The sequence below is a fragment of the Panulirus ornatus genome, chromosome 5 (genome assembly GCF_036320965.1).
Source record: "Panulirus ornatus isolate Po-2019 chromosome 5, ASM3632096v1, whole genome shotgun sequence".
Classification (NCBI taxonomy): Eukaryota; Metazoa; Arthropoda; class Malacostraca; order Decapoda; family Palinuridae; genus Panulirus; species Panulirus ornatus.
This window is the reverse complement of record NC_092228.1, coordinates 20,587,717-20,605,026: the sequence shown is the minus strand read 5'-3', so window position 1 is coordinate 20,605,026 and position 17,310 is coordinate 20,587,717. Positions and strand designations below refer to the sequence as shown.

The 17,310-nt window shown below is 42.6% G+C and overlaps 1 long non-coding RNA gene across 1 annotated transcript in view; it reads right to left on the bottom strand.

Moving 5' to 3' along the window:
• The window catches only part of LOC139748628 (uncharacterized), a 59,480-nt gene extending 42,677 nt beyond the window's left edge, over positions 1–16,803 (bottom strand). The window contains exon 1 of the long non-coding RNA XR_011712785.1: positions 15,924–16,803. This is a non-coding gene — a long non-coding RNA (uncharacterized lncRNA). The remainder of the gene's footprint in view (positions 1–15,923) is intronic.
• Between the last annotated feature and the right edge of the window lie 507 nt (positions 16,804–17,310).

Here is a 17,310-nt window from a genome sequence, read left to right as displayed (position 1 = left end):
TTGAGAGAGCAGAAGAGGGTGTTTTGAAATGGTTTGGGCACATGGAGAGAATGAGTGAGGAAAGATTGACCAAGAGGATATATGTGTCGGAGGTGGAGGGAACGAGGAGAAGAGGGAGACCAAATTGGAGGTGGAAAGATGGAGTGAAAAAGATTTTGTGTGATCGGGGCCTGAACATGCAGGAGGGTGAAAGGAGGGCAAGGAATAGAGTGAATTGGAGCGATGTGGTATACAGGGGTTGACGTGCTGTCAGTGGATTGAGTCGGGGCATGTGAAGCGTCTGGGGTAAACCATGGAAAGCTGTGTAGGTATGTATATTTGCGTGTGTGGACGTGTGTATGTACATGTGTATGGGGGGGGGTTGGGCCATTTCTTTCGTCTGTTTCCTTGCGCTACCTCGCAAACGCGGGAGACAGCGACAAAGTATAAAAAAAAAAAAAAAAAATATATATATATATATATATATATATATATATATATATATATATATATATATATATATATATATATATATATATATATGTGTGTGTGTGTATGTGTGTGTGTATGTATATATATAAATTATCCCTGGGGATAGGGGTGAAAGAATACTTCCCAAGCATTCCTCACGTGTCGTAGAAGGCGACTAGAGGGGACGGGAGCGGGGGGCCAGAAATCCTCCCCTCCTTGTATTTTTAACTTTCTAAAAAATGGGAAACATTTCAATATATACATACATATACACACACAGTGGCTAGAAGTTTCAGTTTTCTAAATTGTTTCTTACATTTTTCACATGTATATATATGTATGTGTGTGTGTGTGTGTATATGTGGGTGTGTGTGTGTATGTATGTATATATGTATATATATATTATATATATATATTATCCCTGGGGATAGGGGTGAAAGAATACTTCCCACGCATTCCTCGCGTGTTGTAGAAAGCGACTAGAGGGGACGGGAGCGGGGGGGCCAGAAATCCTCCCCTCCTTGTATTTTTTTAACTTTCTAAAATGGGAAACAGAAGAAGGAGTCACGCGGGGAGTGCTCATCCTCCTCGAAGGCTCAGATTGGGGTGCCTAAATGTGTGTGGATGTAACCAAGATGTGAAAAAAGGAGAGATAGGTAGTATGTTTGAGGAAAGGAACCTGGATGTTTTGGCTCTGAGTGAAACGAAGCTCAAGGGTAAAGGGGAAGAGTGGTTTGGGAATGTCTTGGGAGTAAAGTCAGGGGTTAGTGAGAGGACAAGAGCAAGGGAAGGAGTAGCAGTACTCCTGAAACAGGAGTTGTGGAAGTATGTGATAGAATGTAAGAAAGTAAATTCTCGATTAATATGGGTAAAACTGAAAGTTGATGGAGAGAGATGGGTGATTATTGGTGCATATGCACCTGGGCATGAGAAGAAAGATCATGAGAGGCAAGTGTTTTGGGAGCAGCTGAATGAGTGTGTTAGTGGTTTTGATGCACGAGACCGGGTTATAGTGTTGGGTGATTTGAATGCAAAGGTGAGTAATGTGGCAGTTGAGGGAATAATTGGTATACATGGGGTGTTCAGTGTTGTAAATGGAAATGGTGAAGAGCTTGTAGATTTATGTGCTGAAAAAGGACTGATGATTGGGAATACCTGGTTTAAAAAGCGAGATATACATAAGTATACTTATGTAAGTAGGAGAGATGGCCAGAGAGCGTTATTGAATTACGTGTTAATTGACAGGCACGCGAAAGAGAGACTTTTGGATGTTAATGTGCTGAGAGGTGCAACTGGAGGGATGTCTGATCATTATCTTGTGGAGGCTAAGGTGAAGATTTGTATGGGTTTTCAGAAAAGAAGAGTGAATGTTGGGGTGAAGAAGGTGGTGAGATAAGTGAGCTTGGGAAGGAGACTTGTGTGAGGAAGTACCAGGAGAGACTGAGTACAGAATGGAAAAAGGTGAGAACAATGGAAGTAAGGGGAGTGGGGGAGGAATGGGATGTATTTAGGGAATCAGTGATGGATTGCACAAAAGATGCTTGTGGCATGAGAAGAGTGGGAGGTGGGTTGATTAGAAAGGGTAGTGAGTGGTGGGATGAAGAAGTGAGAGTATTAGTGAAAGAGAAGAGAGAGGCATTTGGACGATTTTTGCAGGGAAAAAATGCAATTGAGTGGGAGACGTATAAAAGAAAGAGACAGGAGGTCAAGAGAAAGGTGCAAGAGGTGAAAAAAAGGGCAAATGAGAGTTAGGGTGAGAGAATATCATTAAATTTTAGGGAGAATAAAAAGATGTTCTGGAAGGAGGTAAATAAAGTGCGTAAGACAAGGGAGCAAATGGGAACTTCAGTGAAGGGCGCAAATGGGGAGGTGATAACAAGTAGTGGTGATGTGAGAAGGAGATGGAGTGAGTATTTTGAAGGTCTGTTGAATGTGTTTGATGATAGAGTGGCAGATATAGGGTGTTTTGGTCGAGGTGGTGTGAAAAGTGCGAGGGTTAGGGAAAATGAGTTGGTAAACAGAGAAGAGGTAGTAAAAGCTTTGCGGAAGATGAAAGCCGGCAAGGCAGCAGGTTTGGATGGTATTGCAGTGGAATTTATTAAAAAAGGGGGTGACTGTATTGTTGACTGGTTGGTAAGGTTATTTAATGTATGTATGACTCATGGTGAGGTGCCTGAGGATTGGCGGAATGCGTGCATAGTGCCATTGTACAAAGGCAAAGGGGATAAGAGTGAGTGCTCAAATTACAGAGGTATAAGTTTGGTGAGTATTCCTGAGAAATTATGTGGAAGGGTATTGATTGAGAGGGTGAAGGCATGTACAGAGCATCAGATTGGGGAAGAGCAGTGTGGTTTCAGAAGTGGTAGAGGATGTGTGGATCAGGTGTTTGCTTTGAAGAATGTATGTGAGAAATACTTAGAAAAGCAAATGGATTTGTATGTAGCATTTATGGATCTGGAGAAGGCATATGATAGAGTTGATAGAGATGCTCTGTGGAAGGTATTAAGAATATATGGTTTGGGAGGCAAGTTGTTAGAAGCAGTGAAAAGTTTTTATCGAGGATGTAAGGCATGTGTACGTGTAGGAAGAGAGGAAAGTGATTGGTTCTCAGTGAATGTAGGTTTGCGGCAGGGGTGTGTGATGTCTCCATGGTTGTTTAATTTGTTTATGGATGGGGTTGTTAGGGAGGTGAATGCAAGAGTTTTGGAAAGAGGGGCAAGTATGAAGTCTGTTGGGGATGAGAGAGCTTGGGAAGTGAGTCAGTTGTTGTTTGCTGATGATACAGCGCTGGTGGCTGATTCATGTAAGAAACTGCAGAAGCTGGTGACTGAGTTTGGTAAAGTGTGTGAAAGAAGAAAGTTAAGAGTAAATGTGAATAAGAGCAAGGTTATTAGGTACAGTAGGGTTGAGGGTCAATTCAATTGGGAGGTGAGTTTGAATGGAGAAAAACTGGAGGAAGTGAAGTGTTTTAGATATCTGGGAGTGGATCTGGCAGCGGATGGAACCATGGAAGCGGAAGTGGATCATAGGGTGGGGGAGGGGGTGAAAATTCTGGGAGCCTTGAAGAATGTGTGGAAGTCAAGAACATTATCTCGGAAAGCAAAAATGGGTATGTTTGAAGGAATAGTGGTTCCAACAATGTTGTATGGTTGCGAGGCGTGGACTATGGATAGAGTTGTGCGCAGGAGGATGGATGTGCTGGAAATGAGATGTTTGAGGACAATGTGTGGTGTGAGGTGGTTTGATCGAGTAAGTAACGTAAGGGTAAGAGAGATGTGTGGAAATAAAAAGAGCGTGGTTGAGAGAGCAGAAGAGGGTGTTTTGAAATGGTTTGGTCACATGGAGAGAATGAGTGAGGAAAGATTGACCAAGAGGATATATGTGTCGGAGGTGGAGGGAACGAGGAGAAGAGGGAGACCAAATTGGAGGTGGAAAGATGGAGTGAAAAAGATTTTGTGTGATCGGGGCCTGAACATGCAGGAGGGTGAAAGGAGGGCAAAGAATAGAGTGAATTGGAGCGATGTGGTATACCGGGGTTGACGTGCTGTCAGTAGATTGAATCAAGGCATGTGTATGGGGGTGGGTTGGGCCATTTCTTTCGTCTGTTTCCTTGCGCTACCTCGCAAACGTGGGAGACAGCGACAAAAAAAAAGAAAAAAAAAAAAAATACACACACAGACATATACATATACATATACACATGTACACATACTTGCTGCCCCCATCAATTCCCATAGCCACCCTGCCACACATGAAACAGCAGTCCCCTCCCCCTGCATGCACATGCGAGGTAGCACCAGGAAAAGACAACAAAGGCCACATTCGTTCACATTCAGTCTCTAGTTGTCATGTGTAATGCACTGAAACCACAGCTCCCTTTCCACATCCGGGCCCCACAAAACTTTCCATGGTTTAACCCAGACGCTTCACATGCCCTGGTTCAATCCATCGACAGCACATCGACCCTGTTATACCACATCGGTCCAATTCACTCTATTCCTTCCACGCCTTTCACCCTCCTGTATGTTCAGGGCCAGATCACTCAAAATCTTTTTCACTCCATCTTTCCACCTCCAATTTGGTCTCCCACTTCTCCTTCTTCCCTCCACCTCTGACACATATATCGTCTTTGTCAATCTTTCCTCACTCATTCTCTCCATGTGACCAAACCATTTCAATACATCCCCTTCTGCTCTCTCAACCACTTTCTTTTTATAACCACACATCTCTCTCACCCTTTCATTATTTACCCAATCAAACTACTTCACACCATTTATTGTCCTCAAACATTTCATTTCCAACACATCCACCCTCCTCTGCACAACCCTATCTATAGCCCATGCTTCACAACCATATAACATTGTTGGAACCACTATTCTTTCAAACATATCCATTTTTGCTCTCAGAGATAACGTTCTTGCCTTCCAGACATTCTTCAACACTCCCAGTACCTTCGCCCCCTCCCCCACCCTGTGACTCAATTCTGCATCCATGGTTCCATCGTCTACTAAATCCACTCCCAGATATCTAAAACACTTCACTTCCTCTAGTTTTTCTCCATTCAAACTTACCTCCCAATCTACTTGTCCATCAACCCTACTGTACCTAATAACCTTGCTCGTATTCACATTTACTCTCAGCTTTCTTCTTTCATACACTTTACCAAACTCAGTCACCAGCTTCTGCAGTTTCTCGCTCAAATCAGCCACCAGCGCTGTATCAACAGCAAACAACAACTGACTTACTTCTCAAGAACTCTCACCCACAACAGACTGCATACTTGCCCCTCTTTCCAAAACTCTTGCATTCACCTCTCTAACAACCCCATTCATAAACAAATTAAACAACCATGGACACATCACGCACCCTGCTGCAAACCTACATTCATTGAGAGCCAATCACTTTCTCTCTTCCTACTCATACACATGCCTTACATTCTCGATAAAAACTTTTCACTGCTTCTAACAACTTGCCTCCCAAACCATATATTCTTAATACCTTCCACAGATCTCTATCAACTCTATCATATGCCTTCTCCAGATCCATAAATGCTACATACAAATCCATCTGTTTTTCTAAGTATTTCTCACATACATTCTTCAAAGCAAACACCTGATCCACACATCCTCTACCACTTCTGAAACCACACTGCTCTTCCCCAATCTGATGCTCTGTACATGCCTTCACCCTCTCAATCAATACCCTCCCATATAATTTCCTAGGAATACTCAACAAACGCATACCTCTGTAATTTGAGCACTCACCTTTATCCCCTTTGCCTTTGTACAATGGCACTATGCATGCATTCTGCCAATCCTCAGGCACTTCACCATGAGCCATCAATACATTTAATATCCTTACCAACTAGTCAACAACACAGTCAGCCCCTTTCTTAATAAATTCCACTGCAATACCATCCAAACACACTGCCTTGCCAGCTTTCATCTTCCGGAAAGCTTTCACTACCTCTTCTCTATTTACCAAATCATTCTCCCTAACCCTCTCACTTCGCACACCACTTCGACCAAAACACCCTTTACCTGCCACTCTATCATCTAACACATTCAACAAACCTTCAAAATACTCACTCCATCTTCTCGCTTCACCACTACTTGTTATTACCTCCCCATTACCCCCCTTCCCGATGTTCCCATTTGTTCTCTTGTCTTACGGGTCTTTATTTACCTCCTTCCAAAACATCTTTTTATTCTCCCTAAAAATTTTTTTGATACTTCTTCACCCCCAAATCTTTATTCGCCCCCTTTTTCACTTCTTGCACCTTTCCCTTGACTCCAGCCTCTTTCTTTTATACTTTCCCAGTCATGTGCACTATTTCCCTGCAAAAATTGTCCAAATGCCCCTCTCTTCTCTTTCCTATTATTTTTACCTCTTCATTCACCATTCAATACTCTTTTTTAATCTGCTCCCTCTCACACTTCTCATGCCACAAGCTCTTTTGCGCAATCCATCACTGCTTTCCCCAAATACATCCCATTCCTCCACCATTCCCCCTACGTCCTTTGCTCTCACCCTTTTTCCTTTGCTCTCAGTCTCTCTGGTACTTCCTCACAAAGGTCCCTTCCCCAAATCAATTACTTCACCACTCTCTTCATTTCCCAACATTCTCTTTCTTTTCTGGGAAAAACCCCTTCAAATCTGACTTCGCCTCCACAAAAATAATGATCAGACATCCCTCCAGGGTTTCACCTTCAGCACATTAACAACCAAAAGTCTCTCTTCCAGAGCCTATCAATTAACATATAATCCAATAACGCTCTCTGGTCCTCTCTTCCCCCTTTACATAGGGATACTTTGTATATCTCTCTTTTTAAACCAGGTTTCCTTTTCAGAAAAGAAGAGTGAATGTTGGGGTGAGAGGGTGGTGAGAGTAAGTGAGCTTGGGAAGGAGACTTGTGTGAGGAAGTATCAGGAGAGACTGAGTACAGAATGGAAAAAGGTGAGAACAATGGAAGTAAGGGGAGTGGGGGAGGAATGGGATGTATTTAGGGAATCAGTGATGGATTGCACAAAAGATGCTTGTGGCATGAGAAGAGTGGGAGGTGGGTTGATTAGAAAGGGTAGTGAGTGGTGGGATGAAGAAGTAAGAGTATTAGTGAAAGAGAAGAGAGAGGCATTTGGACGATTTTTGCAGGGAAAAAATGCAATTGAGTGGGAGACGTATAAAAGAAAGAGACAGGAGGTCAAGAGAAAGGTGCAAGAGGTGAAAAAAAGGGCAAATGAGAGTTGGGGTGAGAGAGTATCATTAAATTTTAAGGAGAATAAAAAGATGTTCTGGAAGGAGGTAAATAAAGTGCATAAGACAAGGGAGCAAATGGGAACTTCAGTGAAGGGAGCAAATGGGGAGGTAGTGGTGATGTGAGAAGGAGATGGAGTGAGTATTTTGAAGGTCTGTTGAATGTGTTTGATGATAGAGTGGCAGATATAGGGTGTTTTGGTCAAGGTGGTGTGCAAAGTGCGAGGGTTAGGGAAAATGAGTTGGTAAACAGAGAAGAGGTAGTAAAAGCTTTGCGGAAGATGAAAGCCGGCAAGGCAGCAGGTTTGGATGGTATTGCAGTGGAATTTATTAAAAAAGGGGGTGACTGTATTGTTACCTGGTTGGTAAGGTTATTTAATGTATGTATGACTCATGGTGAGGTGCCTGAGGATTGGCGGAATGCATGCATTGTGCCATTGTACAAAGGCAAAGGGGATAAGAGTGAGTGCTCAAATTACAGAGGTATAAGTTTGTTGAGTATTCCTGGGAAATTATGTGGGAGGGTATTGATTGAGAGGGTGAAGGCATGTACAGAGCATCAGATTGGGGAAGAGCAGTGTGGTTTCAGAAGTGGTAGAGGATGTGTGGATCAGGTGTTTGCTTTGAAGAATGTATGTGAGAAATACTTAGAAAAGCAAATGGATTTGTATGTAGCATTTATGGATCTGGAGAAGGCATATGATAGAGTTGATAGAGATGCTCTGTGGAAGGTATTAAGAATATATGGTTTGGGAGGCAAGTTGTTAGAAGCAGTGAAAAGTTTTTATCGAGGATGTAAGGCATGTGTACGTGTAGGAAGAGAGGAAAGTGATTGGTTCTCAGTGAATGTAGGTTTGCGGCAGGGGTGTGTGATGTCTCCATGGTTGTTTAATTTGTTTATGGATGGGGTTGTTAGGGAGGTGAATGCAAGAGTTTTGGAAAGAGGGGCAAGTATGAAGTCTGTTGGGGATGAGAGAGCTTGGGAAGTGAGTCAGTTGTTGTTCGCTGATGATACAGCGCTGGTGGCTGATTCATGTGAGAAACTGCAGAAGCTGGTGACTGAGTTTGGTAAAGTGTGTGAAAGAAGAAAGTTAAGAGTAAATGTGAATAAGAGCAAGGTTATTAGGTACAGTAGGGTTGAGGGTCAATTCAATTGGGAGGTGAGTTTGAATGGAGAAAAACTGGAGGAAGTGAAGTGTTTTAGATATCTGGGAGTGGATCTGGCAGCGGATGGAACCATGGAAGCGGAAGTGGATCATAGGGTGGGGGAGGGGGCGAAAATTCTGGGAGCCTTGAAGAATGTGTGGAAGTCGAGAACATTATCTCGGAAAGCAAAAATGGGTATGTTTGAAGGAATAGTGGTTCCAACAATGTTGTATGGTTGCGAGGCGTGGACTATGGATAGAGTTGTGCGCAGGAGGATGGATGTGCTGGAAATGAGATGTTTGAGGACAATGTGTGGTGTGAGGTGGTTTGATCGAGTAAGTAACGTAAGGGTAAGAGAGATGTGTGGAAATAAAAAGAGCGTGGTTGAGAGAGCAGAAGAGGGTGTTTTGAAATGGTTTGGTCACATGGAGAGAATGAGTGAGGAAAGATTGACCAAGAGGATATATGTGTCGGAGGTGGAGGGAACGAGGAGAAGAGGGAGACCAAATTGGAGGTGGAAAGATGGAGTGAAAAAGATTTTGTGTGATCGGGGCCTGAACATGCAGGAGGGTGAAAGGAGGGCAAAGAATAGAGTGAATTGGAGCGATGTGGTATACCGGGGTTGACGTGCTGTCAGTGGATTGAATCAAGGCATGTGTATGGGGTTGGGTTGGGCCATTTCTTTCGTCTGTTTCCTTGTGCTACCTCGCAAACGTGGGAGACAGCGACAAAAAAAAAAAAAAAAAAAAAAAAAATACACACACAGACATATACATATACATATACACATGTACACATACTTGCTGCCCCCATCAATTCCCATAGCCACCCTGCCACACATGAAACAGCAGTCCCCTCCCCCTGCATGCACATGCGAGGTAGCACCAGGAAAAGACAACAAAGGCCACATTCGTTCACATTCAGTCTCTAGTTGTCATGTGTAATGCACTGAAACCACAGCTCCCTTTCCACATCCGGGCCCCACAAAACTTTCCATGGTTTAACCCAGACGCTTCACATGCCCTGGTTCAATCCACTGACAGCACGTCAACCCCGGTATACCACATCGTTCCAATTCACTCTATTCCTTCCATGCCTTTCACCCTCCTGTATGTTCAGGGCCAGATCACACAAAATCTTTTTCACTCCATCTTTCCACCTCCAATTTGGTCTCCCACTTCTCCTTCTTCCCTCCACCTCTGACACATATATCATCTTTGTCAATCTTTCCTCACTCATTCTCTCCATGTGACCAAACCATTTCAATATATCCCCTTCTGCTCTCTCAACCACTTTCTTTTTATAACCACACATCTCTCTCACCCTTTCATTATTTACCCGATCAAACTACTTCACACCATTTATTGTCCTCAAACATTTCATTTCCAACACATCCACCCTCCTCTGCACAACCCTATCTATAGCCCATGCTTCACAACTATATAACATTGTTGGAACCACTATTCTTTCAAACATATCCATTTTTGCTCTCAGAGATAACGTTCTTGCCTTCCACACATTCTTCAACACTCCCAGTACCTTCGCCCCCTCCCCCACCCTGTGACTCAATTCTGCATCCATGGTTCCATCGTCTACTAAATCCACTCCCAGATATCTAAAACACTTCACTTCCTCCAGTTTTTCTCCATTCAAACTTACCTCCCAATCTACTTGTCCATCAACCCTACTGTACCTAATAACATTGCTCTTATTCACATTTACTCTCAGCTTTCTTCTTTCATACACTTTACCAAACTCAGTCACCAGCTTCTGCAGTTTCTCGCTCAAATCAGCCACCAGCGCTGTATCAACAGCAAACAACAACTGACTTACTTCTCAAGAACTCTCACCCACAACAGACTGCATACTTGCCCCTCTTTCCAAAACTCTTGCATTCACCTCTCTAACAACCCCATTCATAACCAAATTAAACAACCATGGACACATCACGCACCCTGCTGCAAACCTACATTCACTGAGAGCCAATCACTTTCTCTCTTCCTACTCATACACATGCCTTACATTCTCGATAAAAACTTTTCACTGCTTCTAACAACTTGCCTCCCAAACCATATATTCTTAATACCTTCCACAGATCTCTATCAACTCTATCATATGCCTTCTCCAGATCCATAAATGCTACATACAAATCCATCTGTTTTTCTAAGTATTTCTCACATACATTCTTCAAAGCAAACACCTGATCCACACATCCTCTACCACTTCTGAAACCACACTGCTCTTCCCCAATCTGATGCTCTGTACATGCCTTCACCCTCTCAATCAATACCCTCCCATATAATTTCCTAGGAATACTCAACAAACGCATACCTCTGTAATTTGAGCACTCACTCTTATCCCCTTTGCCTTCGTACAATGGCACTATGCATGCATTCTGCCAATCCTCAGGCACTTCACCATGAGCCATCAATACATTAAATATCCTTACCAACTAGTCAACAACACAGTCACCCCCTTTCTTAATAAATTCCACTGCAATACCATCCAAACACACTGCCTTGCCAGCTTTCATCTTCCGGAAAGCTTTCACTACCTCTTCTCTATTTACCAAATCATTCTCCCTAACCCTCTCACTTCGCACACCACTTCGACCAAAACACCCTTTACCTGCCACTCTATCATCTAACACATTCAACAAACCTTCAAAATACTCACTCCATCTTCTCGCTTCACCACTACTTGTTATTACCTCCCCATTACCCCCCTTCACCAATGTTCCCATTTGTTCTCTTGTCTTACGCTCTTTATTTACCTCCTTCCAAAACATCTTTTTATTCTCCCTAAAATTTAATGATACTCTCTCACCCCAACTCTCATTCGCCCTCTTTTTCACTTCTTGCACCTTTCCCTTGACCTCCAGCCTCTTTCTTTTATACATCTCCCAGTCATGTGCACTATTTCCCTGCAAAAATTGTCCAAATGCCTCTCTCTTCTCTTTCACTATTAATCTTACCTCTTCATTCCACCATTCACTACTCTTTCTAATCTGCTCACCTCTCACACTTCTCATGCCACAAGCATCTTTTGCGCAATCCATCACTGCTTCCCTAAATACATCCCATTCCTCCACCATTCCCCCTACGTCCTTTGCTCTCACCTTTTTCCATTCTGCTCTCAGTCTCTCCTGGTACTTCCTCACACAAGTCTCCTTCCCAAGCTCACTTACTCTCACCACTCTCTTCATCCCAACATTCTCTCTTCTTTTCTGAAAACCTCTACAAATCTTGACCTTCGCCTCCACAAGATAATGATCAGACATCCCTCCAGTTGCACCTCTCAGCACATTAACATCCAAAAGTCTCTCTTCCAGATGCCTATCAATTAACATATAATCCAATAACGCTCTCTGGTCATCTCTCCCACTTACATATGTATACTTATGTATATCTCTCTTTTTAAACCAGGTATTCCTTTTTCAGCAAACAAATCTACAAGCTCTTCACTATTTCCATTTACAACACTGAACACCCCATGTACACCAATTATTCCCTCAACTGCCACATTACTCACCTTTGCATTCAAATCACCCATCACTATAGCCTGGTCTCGTGAATCAAAACTGCTAACACGCTCACTCAGCTGCTCCCAAAACACTTGCCTCTCATGATCTTGCTTCTCATGCCCAGGTGCATAGGCACCAATAATCACCCATCTCTCTCCATCTGCTTTCAGTTTTACCCATATCAATCTAGAGTTTACTTTCTTACACTCTGTCACATACTCCCACAACTCCTGTTTCAGGAGTAGTGCTACTCCTTCCCTTGCTCTTGTCCTCACACAAACCCCAACTTTACTCCCAAAACATTCCCAAACCACTCTTCCCCTTTACCCTAGAGCTTCGTTTCTCTCAGAGCCAAAACATCCAGGTTCCTTTCCTCAAACATACTACCTATCTCTCCTTTTTCCTCAGATTGGTTACATCAACACATTTAGACACCCCAATCTGAGCCTTTGAGGAGGATGAGCACTCCCCGCCTGACTCCCTCTTCTGTTTCCCCTTTTAGAATGTTGAAATACAAGGAGGGGAGGGTTTCTAGCCCCCCGCTCCTATCCCTTTTAGTCGCCTTCTACGACACGTGGGGAATGCCTGGGAAGTATCCTTTCTCCCCTATCCCTAAAGATATATATATATATATATCAGAAAAGAAGAGTGAATGTTGGGGTGAAGAGGGTGGTGAGAGTAAGTGAGCTTGGGAAGGAGACTTGTGTGAGGAAGTACCAGGAGAGACTGAGTACAGAATGGAAAAAGGTGAGAACAATGGAAGTAAGGGGAGTGGGGGAGGAATGGGATGTATTTAGGGAATCAGTGATGGATTGCGCAAAAGATGCTTGTGGCATGAGAAGAGTGGGAGGTGGGTTGATTAGAAAGGGTAGTGAGTGGTGGGATGAAGAAGTAAGATTATTAGTGAAAGAGAAGAGAGAGGCATTTGGACGATTTTTGCAGGGAAAAAATGCAATTGAGTGGGAGATGTATAAAAGAAAGAGACAGGAGGTCAAGAGAAAGGTGCAAGAGGTGAAAAAGAGGGCAAATGAGAGTTGGGGTGAGAGAATATCATTAAATTTTAGGGAGAATAAAAAGATGTTAGAAAAGAAGGAGGTAAATAAAGTGCATAAGACAAGGGAGCAAATGGGAACTTCAGTGAAGGGTGCAAATGGGGAGGTGGTAACAAGTAGTGGTGATGTGAGAAGGAGATGGAGTGAGTATTTTGAAGGTCTGTTGAATGTGTTTGATGATAGAGTGGCAGATATAGGGTGTTTTGGTCGAGGTGGTGTGCAAAGTGAGAGGGTTAGGGAAAATGATTTGGTAAACAGAGAAGAGGTAGTAAAAGCTTTGCGGAAGATGAAAGCCGGCAAGGCAGCAGGTCTGGATGGTATTGCAGTGGAATTTATTAAAAAAGGGGGTGACTGTATTATTGACTGGTTGGTAAAGTTATTTAATGTATGTATGACTCACGGTGAGGTGCCTGAGGATTGGCGGAATGCGTGCATACTGCCATTGTACAAAGGCAAAGGGGATAAGAGTGAGTGATCAAATTACAGAGGTATAAGTTTGTTGAGTATTCCTGGGAAATTATATGGGAGGGTATTGATTGAGAGGGTGAAGGTACGTACAGAGCATCAGATTGGGGAAGAGCAGTGTGGTTTCAGAAGTGGTAGAGGATGTGTGGATCAGGTGTTTGCTTTGAAGAATGTATGTGAGAAATACTTAGAAAAGCAAATGGATTTGTATGTAGCATTTATGGATCTGGAGAAGGCATATGATAGAGTTGATAGAGATGCTCTGTGGAAGGTATTAAGAATATATGTGTGGGAGGCAAGTTGTGAGAAGCAGTGAAAAGTTTTTATCGAGGATGTAAGGCATGTGTATGTGTAGGAAGAGAGGAAAGTGATTGGTTCTCAGTGAATGTAGGTTTGCAGCAAGGGTGTGTGATGTCTCCATGGTTGTTTAATTTGTTTATGGATGGGGTTGTTAGGGAGGTAAATGCAAGAGTTTTGGAAAGAGGGGCAAGTATGAAGTCTGTTGGGGATGAGAGAGCTTGGGAAGTGAGTCAGTTGTTGTTCGCTGATGATACAGCACTGGTGGCTGATTCATGTGAGAAACTGCAGAAGTTGGTGACTGAGTTTGGTAAAGTGTGTGAAAGAAGAAAGTTAAGAGTAAATGTGAATAAGAGCAAGGTAATTAGGTACAGTAGGGTTGAGGGTCAAGTCAATTGGGAGGTAAGTTTGAATGGAGAAAAACTGGAGGAAGTGAAGTGTTTTAGATATCTGGGAGTGGATCTGGCAGCGGATGGAACCATGGAAGCGGAAGTAGATCATAGGGTGGGGGAGGGGGCGAAAATCCTGGGAGCCTTGAAGAATGTGTGGAAGTCGAGAACATTATCTCGCAAAGCAAAAATGGGTATGTTTGAAGAAATAGTGGTTCCAACAATGTTGTATGGTTGCGAGGCGTGGACTATGGATAGAGATGTGCGCAGGAGGATGGATGTGCTGGAAATGAGATGTCTGAGGACAATGTGTGGTGTGAGGTGGTTTGATCGAGTAAGTAACGTAAGGGTAAGAGAGATGTGTGGAAATAAAAAGAGCGTGGTTGAGAGAGCAGAAGAGGGTGTTTTGAAATGGGTTGGGCACATGGAGAGAATGAGTGAGGAAAGATTGACCAAGAGGATATATATGTCGGTGGTGGAGGGAATGAGGAGAAGTGGGAGACCAAATTGGAGGTGGAAAGATGGAGTGAAAAAGATTTTGTGTGATCGGGGCCTGAACATGCAGGAGGGTGAAAGGAGGGCAAGGAATAGAGTGAATTGGATCGATGTGGTATACCGCGGTTGACGTGCTGTCAGTGGATTGAATCAGGGCATGTGAAGCGTCTGGGGTGAACCATGGAAAGCTGTGTAGGTATGTATATTTGCGTGTGTGGACGTATGTATATACATGTGTATGGGGTGGGTTGGGCCATTTCTTTCGTCTGTTTCCTTGTGCTACCTCGCAGACACGGGAGACAGCGACAAAGCAAAAAAAAAAAAATATATATATGTATTTTTTTTATTATACTTTGTCGCTGTCTCCCACGTTAGCGAGGTAGCCCAAGGAAACAAACGAAAGAATGGCCCAACCCACCCACATACACATGTATATACATACACGTCCACACACGCACATATACATACCTATACAACTCAACATATACATATATATACACACACAGACATATACATATATACACATGTACATAATTCATACTGTCTTCCCTTATTCATTCCCACTGCCACCCCACCACACATGAAATAACAACCCCCTCCCCCGCATGTGCGCGAGGTAGCACTAGGAAGAGACAACAAAGGCCACATTTGTTCACACTCAGTCTGTAGCTGGGGACAGGAGAGAAAGATTACCGCCTATGTATTCCCTGTGTGTTGTAGTAGGTGATTAAAAGGGATGGGATTGGGGACTGGAACTCCTTCCCTCCTGTTTTCCTTCCCAAAAGAAGGAACAGAGAAAGGGGCTAAGTGAGGATTTTTTCCTCTCAGGTTGTTACCTGTTCTTGGCACTACCTTGCTAATGTGGGAAATGGTGAATATGTATGAAAAAACATATCGTACACAAATCTTTTTCAACTTCTTTTTGTCTTTTAATTCTATCATTTTCCTAAGTCTGGTGCCATCTGCATCATATCTCACTACATTTTCTTCAACTTCTTTTCTGTTTTGGATATTTCTATCATAAGCAATACTGAAGGTATCCTTGAGGCACTTCTGACAAAACAGCTTCATTCACAGTTCTACTGGCACTTACCATTAATTTTCTGTTTTGTTAAAAACTCTTTGATCCATCTTTCTAATATTCCTTTTATATTTTGTTTTGCTGATCTATATAGCAAAATTCTACAGTTCTCTTTGTGAAATTCCCTACCAATGTCAAGAAAATAAAAAACTCTTTCTCTCCCAGATGGTGTCCCTCAAGCTGTGAGAGATATCTCTGATTTCCAGAGGTTAAAACTTCTTAATCCCTATCTTACTGGTGAGGCACACACTTCTCATCTTTCATTAATCACCTGTTAGGTAGTTAAAGGCTTAGTTCATTCCAGTACTGGCCTCTGAATACTCAGCGATGGCTGTCATCGTCCCAGGTCATTGGTCGAGATGCAGCTCATTACTCTTGGAACACAGAGGTCACCCCATGGTGGTCACTGTCGGTTAGAGAAATATATTTTTGAAACAGATGGGAGGGGAGGGCAGAAAACACCCTGGAAAATGTTCTTGAGTTTTTTAAGCTTCAAAACTTATATCTCTTTCCACAGTCAGTCTGTCCCAAGAGCCATGTGAGCATGCCAACCTGAAGGAGGTGTGTGAAAGAAACCCTTTGTCAAAAAGGCCAAGTATAGCAAAATCATTACTTTCAGAATCATCTCAGCATAACAGGGTTTTTCAGCCCTGTTGGAGGCAACCCCACTAGGGAATACCAGAACAACCCTCAACACATGGAGTAAGGTATCAGTGACAGACATGTTTCATTGAAAACCAAATATTTCCTTTATAAATTCCTCCAAGGGAAGGTTTTCAGAATGGCCAACAGGAAGGCTATCATCTTGCACTCATGGCCACTGGCATAGGGAAAATGGTTTCACAAAAACGAATCTCTTGGTCCTAGGCAGAAATGTCCTCAACTGTTTGAGGTTTAAGAACCCTGGACATTAAAGCTTGATGCACCTCAGAATTTTTGTAGATCACTGTGATTCATCCAATATTCACTAGCCACAGAGAATAGTACTTGTGTCTAGTCACTGTATTGTAACACTCAAACTCTTCTTTATATACCATGGGCTCTCAAGAGAGGTGTTTCATGATAAACCACTGAGGAGCTTAAGGCCTGAAAAAAACTCTTCTAAATGTAAGAAAATTGGGACTTAATAACCCTTACAAATTTGCAAAATAGAGACATCTTTACCCTGAAAAAAAGGACTGGAGAACACTCAACATATCAATCCTAAAAGATTTATCCAAAAACTACACCAAAGCACTTTTGTAAAAACACTGATCATAATAATTCAAGATATGGAGAGAAAGGAACTCCGAAAGATAAATTCTGAACTCTGATGAACTTGAATCTTACAAGGTTCCAGTCTAATTGATGATAAGGTTTTGAGTTGATAAATAACTACTATGGACAACATCATAACAGCTCCTCACAACTTGAACTATGCAAGGTCTAGGAAATTGTATAGTATGAGTAAATTTGACATAGGCTTTCAAGCCAAGATCTATAAATGGGCTCTTTAAAATTTGAGACATTAGCTGAAAAGAATTGATATGCTGAACAAACTACTAGAATTGAAGTTCCCCAGTTTTGGCACTGTAAGTCACCAAATCTCATAATCTATTAAGAAAAAGATGCTTCATTAAGATAATTGAGGATGAGAGATAAAATTGGTTAACTTTTGC